The following is a 6567-nucleotide window of genomic DNA, read 5'->3' as shown; positions in this document are numbered from 1 at the left end:
CTCCATGTTCATAATATTTATGTTTTGTTTTAATCATACGTTCAGTTGTCTCTTTGGTATAAAGTAAAGTGAGTTCTGTTTGGAGTGCTAGCTTTCTTTTATGTAAATCTGTAGAGGTGCGAGTCGAATATTGGTTGTCAATGTTTTTTATTTCCTCAATTATTTTAGCTTCCTTTTGTTTTTTTTGTTTGCTTACCAGACTAGACCATGAAATTATATGTCCTCGAATATACGCCTTTAGTGCTTCCCATAACGTGGATCTTGAAGTTTCTGCATTATCATTTATAGACAAGTACAGATCTATTTGGCTTTTAATTTCCTCCATTGCCTTCTTGTCAGAGAGTAAATTATTATTGAATCGCCAGGATTTTGGCATTTGCTTATCTCCAAAAGCTAATAGTAGGGTCACCGGGCTATGGTCAGACAGTACTATTGCTTCATAGTCACACTTTCTAATTCGTGGTAGAAGCTCACAGTCTATTAAAAAAAAATCTATTCTTGAATAAGAATGGTGGACTGGAGAGAAATATGAATATTGTCGACTGTTAGGGTATAAAGTTCTCCATGGGTCTGTTAATTTGTATGTTTTAATGAATGTCTGAATATATTTAGCTGATTTGGAGATGTTTGTGGGTTTATTTGATGATCTGTCCAAGTTAGGATCTAACGTTAAATTGAAGTGTCCACCAATTATGAGCTGGTGGGAGTCTAAATTTGGTAATATTGCGAAAAAAGATTTGATAAATTGTTCATCATCCACATTAGGAGCATATATATTTGCCAGTGTAATTGGATTATTGTAAAGAGTCCCTGTTACAATGACAAATCTACCATGGGGATCCGAAATTGTTTTTGTCGCTATAAATGGTATAGTTTTTCTAATCAATATTGCTGTGCCTCTACTTTTCACATTGAAATTAGAATGAAATGACTGCCCTACCCATTTGCAATTCAATCTCTTGTGATCTTGATTCTTTAAATGTGTTTCCTGTAGGAAACCAATATCCGTTCCTAATTTTTTGAGGTGGGCTAATATATTATTACGTTTGATGACACCATTAAGTCCCTTACAATTCCATGAAATAAATTTGATCAAATTTTGAGATACTGTTTTTACAGATTGACCATGTTTTCCTGCCATGACCTTTCCTTCAGAGTAATAACAGATAAACCCATTGTATTGTGTTTTCCACATGACCCCCACTTAAAATAAGAAAATGTGACAAAACAAAACGAAAACCCCTTGAAACAAAACCTGAACCTCTCTCTATCTTCACCTGAACAAAAGACAGAGAGATAACCTAGAAAAAAAACAAATTCTGTTCATTTAAACTTCCATAAGAAAAAGGACATTTGACTTACCACTAAGCTCCTTTTAAGTTCTTATATTATTCCTTCTGGACCACATTGATCCTTCTTGAAACTGATAACTTGAAATTTAGACCTTGCATTTTGCATTTTAAAGTAACAGTTCAAAATTAAATTCAACTCCCTTCTTCCAAAATTATTTGTAGCATAAAATAATAGAAAAATAAGTAAACAAGATAAATGTGTAAACAAATATTTACCTTAATTGACCATTCAAAAGTAGGATTTGGTGGTGGTAGAGGGAAAAAATAAAAATAAAAATAATCAAATCATATTATGTGTACAGCCGACGTACAAACTTTTTTTTTTTTTAATTATAAACCTGTTAAAGTTTTATCAGTTCCAAGAAACCAGTCTTTAACTTCACATTCCCTGAGGAAGCATGCGTTTCACCTGACCCCATCTCCCCCAATTCAGAATAATTGGGAGCTTAATCACCTCAGTCTTCAGTCGCCGTCGGGTTGTTGGAGTTTAGGAATTTTTCAGCCTCCTGTGGATCAGTGAATGAGTGCCTGGATCCGTCCGTTGTTATCACCAGTCTAGCCGGGTAGAATAGGCTGTAAGGGACCCCCGCGGTGCGCAGCCTCACCTTCACCTGGTTGAATGAGGCACGCAGCCGGCCGACCTCGGGGCTCATATCCGGGAAGATGTGCACCGGGGATCCCCCATACGTCAGACGGCCTTTGTTTCTGGATAGCTTCAAGATCTTCTCTTTATCCGAGTAGTAGTGGAGGCGAACCACCATGGCTCGCGGGCGATCTCCTTCCCGCGGCTTCGGAGCGAGGGTTCTGTGGGCGCGGTCTATGATGATGGGAGAGTCGAAGTTTTCCTCGCCGAGCACCTCAGTGAAAAATTCCGCCATGAAACGGCTTGGATTCCCCGCTTCAATGCCTTCAGAGATCCCGATTATGCGCAGGTTCTGTCTGCGGCTCCTGTTTTCAAGGTCCGTACACTTATCCTGCAGCTTCTTGTAGTCGTTTGAGAGAGTTTCTGCTGTTTTCTCTAGCTGCATTATCCTGTCAGAAGCATCACAGAGGGACTTCTCCATCTCTTTCTGCGTGTTTGCGGTCTCTGTGTGAGTTTTATGCAGCGTGTCGATCTTCAGTGATAACTCGGTGCGCAGCATATTAATGTCAGCTTTGGCTTCGTCCCGAAGGGTAGAAATATCTTTACGTATCTCCTGGTGCATGTCAATAATCTGCGTTTTAATGTCTTTCATCATACCGTCACGATAAGTTTGTAGTTCGTTTCGCAGAGTCCTCACGGAGATCGGTAAATCTTCTTCCTTGGGGCCCGCCATCCTGCCTTTCATTTCAGCCGGTGAAGAGGCCGGCGGAGTTTGTAAAGTTTTCTGCGTGTATCTTGAGCCGGTGTTCTTATTCATGTCGACTTTCAGTGTTTCGGGGGTTTATAGAGTAGTTTTAACAAAGGTATTATTCTTCGACTGGTCCAGAAGGTGTTTTTTAATCAAGGTTCAATGGAGCTTCCTTTACCTGCTGCTCACTCCATGCGGGCGGAAGCGGAAGTCTATACCCTCTCAAATCTTGACTTGGAAGTCCCGATAAGAGCCCAGAAATATCTGTACAAAAATGTAAAATATAAAACCTCCGACTTAAACAGCGTAAAAGTAAGGTTAACAGCTTACAATTATTACAAAACTTATAGGTAAATTGGAAAAGCTTTTATTTTTTCGCTTTTTTCTCTCCCTCTCCATCACTTATTTTTCCCTTTTTTCCCCCTTCCCTCAAATAGCCAAAAAGAACTGCAAATCAATAACATTTGCAAAGGGGCAGTCAAACTAACAACAGAGTAAAATAAGGTTTTAAATGAAAACTAAAAGATTTCAGGCAAGAAAAAAAAAGACTGAAAAACAAAAATGTTTGTCGCGGGGTACTCACCCTCCCCTCAGGAATATTGTAATGACTCACGTGAAAAAAAAGAGAGAGAAAAAAAAGTCAGTCCGTGAGCGCCAGTGAACCACACCGGGCTGCAGGGCGGAGCCGTGAAAGCTTCCAACAGTCCCGTTACGGCGGGTTTGAAGTTTTGCTGCGACTCGTGATGAATTTGCGCGCCTCATCCACGGAGCCGATCCACTTCCTGGCCCCCCCGGACAGCGTGAGCCGGAGCCGGGCGGGGAAGAGCAGAGCCGGCTTCAGACCCAGGTGATATAGCTCCGACATAACTCCGCTGTATTCCGCTCGTTGGCTGGCAACTTCGGGGCTGTAATCCTCCAGGACCCGGATCGGGTGGCCGCGATATTCCAGCTTTCCTCTCCGGCGCGCTTCCCTCACGAGGAGATCCTTCGTCTGGTACCGGTGAAGGCGCAGGATGACCGGACGCGGTCTCTGTCCCGGGGCCGGCTTGGCGGCGAGAGAACGGTGCGCTCTGTCTATCTCTGGCGGTGACGGCAGCGTATCGTTCCCGAACACCTCACACAGCAGCTTGGAGAAGAAAGCCGCAGGAGACCCGCTTTCAGTAGACTCCGGTAAGCCCAGGATACCAATGTTCTGCCTTCTGCTTCGGCATTAGAGCATTATTATCCCGTAAAGTCGAGCAGATGCCTTCAAGGTCCGTAACTCGCTGGCTGAGGTCTTCTGTGGCGAGTTCAAGGGACGAAACCCGTTGGCCATGGTCCTCGACCGCGAGCCGCGTTTGGTCGAGTTTGGAGTCGAGCTGACTGAAAGTATTTTTGAACTCGGCGGCCAGGGCAGCGCGGTGTTCCTCCAGCAACGTGGTAATGGCCGCCAGGGTTAAGACAGCGCCAGCGTCGTCCTTCTTGCCCGACTTGCCGCTCTTCGAAGCCATCTCGGAGGTAAGTGGGCTCGTTCGAGACAAAAAAAAAAGAAAAACAACAGGGAATCCTTTTTAAAGGAAAAAGTGTGAAAGTTTGAGGGCTTGGTGGTTTAAAAAGTTTGGCACTCACGGGAGCACTCGCGAAACGCGTCTACTCCATCTGCTCACCAACCGGAAGCCTCGGAGATCACAAACTTAAAAGATGTGTTTGATGTTCTGATCTCACTTCTGGTGTCTGTTTCTGTTTTTCTTCCAGTTTCTAGCCGCTCAGCCGCTTTAATCAGGAAATTCACGGTCATGGTTTGTAAATTTCATTTATTTTGTGCTTGTGGGGGAGTTCTTGGTCTGTATTTTTTAATTTTGTTCAACTCCAGTTCAAACCAACAACTGGGTCGACTGGTTTGTTTCGATCATTCTTTCAGTTGTAGTCACACAATCACTTCATTGATTGCTTGATTTTTTTTATCCTAATTGAAGTGTGGAAAGGAAGTCAAACCTGGAGACCTGATCCAGATCTTCCATGGTGATTACAACCACTGGGGTGTTTATGTTGGTGATGGAAACATCGTTCACTTCGGAAAACACGGTGAGTTTCCTCGTTCCTCCAACATGTCAGACTGAAACAAAACCAAACAAGGTTTCAGGTTGTTCTCAGCTGCTCAACGGTGTGAATCAGCAACAGAGCAGACGTAGAACCATGTCAGCATCTTTAGGTGTCAGCATCATCTCAGTGAGCTGCAGCTGAAACTCTTTTCTCCATGGTTGGTCCTTTTAGACGGAGGATCAGGCTCCATCATCCATGTTGGTCTTGATTTTGATGGAGTTGTGTTGAAGCAGAAGCTGCAGGACGTGGTGAAGAAGGACAAGTGGAGAGTCAACAATCTCCTGGATCATGAATACACACCTCGTCCGGCTAATGATATCGTGAAGAATGCCTGTTCACTGGTGGATACGAATCTGCACTACAGCCAGTTGAAGTACAACTGTGAACACTTCGCCACTGACATGCGCTATGGCAGGCCTGAGAGTCAGCAGGTCGTAAGAGATGTTTCTCCTGGTGGTTTGTGTTAGTGAGAGTCAGCAGGTACGTTAGAACATGGTGGTTTGTGTTAGAGAGGGTCCGGGTGAAACCCTGGACCTTTAACAGGACTGAGCTCCTCTTTGTCTTCTCAGCCGTCGCTCCTCCATGACTAGGGATGGGAATTGATGCAAATTATTTGTAATATAAAATATGTATTTAATATAAAATAATAATAATAAAATAAATATTCTTCTGTAGAAATGAACTATGTTGTGCGTCGCCCATGGGAACTCTGAACTTATAAAATGTATGAACATTTTGTGATTATGAAGTCCAGTAAGGCCAGACTCGGCCCTGCTTCCTTAAGTCAGTTTTATGACCCCCTGCTGCTAACTTCTGGTTATCTCGGCCGGGCTCGAGATAGTCCGTTTACGACCCCCGCTGCATAGCAGATCAAAGGGACAGCAAAACCCAGTAAACCAGGCCTCGGAGGGGGGGGTGCTGCCCCTTTGAACAGAAGAAAACTTTGAAACCCTGGTCAACCCCCCAAGCCTAAAATCGGCTGTAATGTGCCTCCAAAAATGGGCGCCTGGCCATGAACTACAACCCCCAGCATGCCTTGCGTGGGGGGGGTGGCGCCTACAAGCACTGATGACGTCACCGCAGCGCGCGTAGGATCAAAACGCTGCGCTGCTCCTCCACTTTCTCTCTTCTCCACTTCATCTCATCCGAGCTGGATCTTTTGGCTCCGGGCCAAGATCCCATCTTCCTTTCTCCCCCCGGCTGGGGGGGAGGTGTAAGCCCCCCCATCGGATCGGGCCGCTCCGTTGGACCTGCAGCCCGTTGAAGCCGCTGAGCCGCTCCCATTAACTCGGTCTCAACTTTTCATCCGGAGCTCCGACTCCTGCTTCACGTGTCCCCGGTCCCTGGGAGCTGGAAAGGGGGGGGAAGCCGCTTCGAAGCTCGGCCCCGGCCCAGGGTGAGACCCGTTCCTCTTTCCTAACTTCTCTCTCTCTGCTCTTGAGTTCACCTGAAAGGACCTGTGGACAGCCTGCCCCGCGCAGAACCGAGACGCATCCCGCCGCCCCGTCCGGGGCCACGCGCTCAGGCCGACGGGCACCCGCACGTCCCAGAAGTGGACCGGCCCCGCGCGCACCCGAGACGACGTGATAGCCTCCGGACCGGGGCTGGAGCGCCGGCTGCTTCAGCTGTACCCCCGTCCTCTCGTGATTCCAGAGTCAGGAGGAGGAGCGGGAGAGGCGGGAGGACTCTCTTGGATCGGACTCCGACCAAAGACCCGGCAGGAACCCCTGATCGGCACCCGGAGACCCGAGGAGGCGTGAGGTTTTGAGACCTGGGTGTATGAGTTTAACTGGGAGTGTTAC

The sequence above is a fragment of the Cololabis saira genome, chromosome 19 (genome assembly GCF_033807715.1).
Source record: "Cololabis saira isolate AMF1-May2022 chromosome 19, fColSai1.1, whole genome shotgun sequence".
NCBI classification, from domain to species: domain Eukaryota; kingdom Metazoa; phylum Chordata; class Actinopteri; order Beloniformes; family Belonidae; genus Cololabis; species Cololabis saira.
This window is presented reverse-complemented; position numbering follows the sequence as displayed.